Genomic DNA, 824 nt, shown 5'->3' with positions numbered 1-824 from the left:
AGATAAACCTTCATATTTATTGAAAAAGAGATCAGAGGACTTGTATCAGTTGAGTTGCACATAAAGGACTCAGTGACCTTGATGGCAATTTTCTTGTCACACTTGCATCTCTTGCAACACTTACTCTTTGTGTAAAGTTGCAGATGCTGCACTGGCATTTTGAATAGGCTTTGGAGAGGTTTGTCAGTTATCTTTTTTTTTGTGTGTGTAAATAGGTTGTTATCAGTTTTAATTGATAGAATTATTTATTTCAAATCAGTTTGTATTGCAATATGTATGAGAATTAAGTACTTTTATAAAAACTTCATAAGTAATAGACAACATATTTCGTTGCTATGGTTTTGTCAAGCTATCATAGTAGTTTAGGGTATTAAAATTTTTTTTTAATAGTATAAACCATTTAAAATGAAAAGGAATAACAGTTCTGTTTCATATATTAATTACGGCTCATGTATTGCAAGTAGCAACAAATGTTACAGCATTTAGTGTTTTGATAGAATTCTTCTTTAGCTCAGTATCTGTGGAGAATGCACCAACTTCACACCAAAAGTCTGGAAATATGAACGCATCAGGGGTGAAATTTAGTAATACCTGTGTACCAAGATCCCCCAAAATCTCACTCAGTGTCTCTGTTGTTAATGACGTAAGATATATACTCATAACATTTCTGCTTAGTACAATATTATCTTAACTTTTTCCCTTAATTCAGTATCTATAATAATATCAGCCATTTGCTCTTTTTTCCCACATCAACCATTTTCCTATAATATCTGTTCTTTTGAAAAAAGCAGGAACCTGCTTTCTAGTTTTATAATCTGTTTTCG

The 824-nt window shown here is 31.6% G+C and overlaps 1 protein-coding gene across 2 annotated transcripts in view; it reads left to right on the top strand.

Annotated features, from left to right (window-relative positions):
• Positions 1 to 824, top strand: part of LOC119594596 (fatty acid hydroxylase domain-containing protein 2-like) — a 15,005-nt gene that overhangs the window by 8,943 nt on the left and 5,238 nt on the right. Inside the window, exon 1 of one of the 2 annotated variants that reach the window (XM_037943637.1) lies at positions 160 to 178. The exons of the other annotated variant lie outside the window; for it this stretch is intronic. The gene's annotated coding sequence lies outside the window, so the exon portion shown is untranslated. Of the gene's footprint in view, positions 1 to 159; positions 179 to 824 lie in introns of those variants that run through there. 2 annotated transcript variants of the gene reach the window in all.

Source organism: Penaeus monodon, chromosome 34, assembly GCF_015228065.2.
Source record: "Penaeus monodon isolate SGIC_2016 chromosome 34, NSTDA_Pmon_1, whole genome shotgun sequence".
NCBI classification, from domain to species: Eukaryota; Metazoa; Arthropoda; class Malacostraca; order Decapoda; family Penaeidae; genus Penaeus; species Penaeus monodon.
This window is presented reverse-complemented; position numbering and strand designations above follow the sequence as displayed.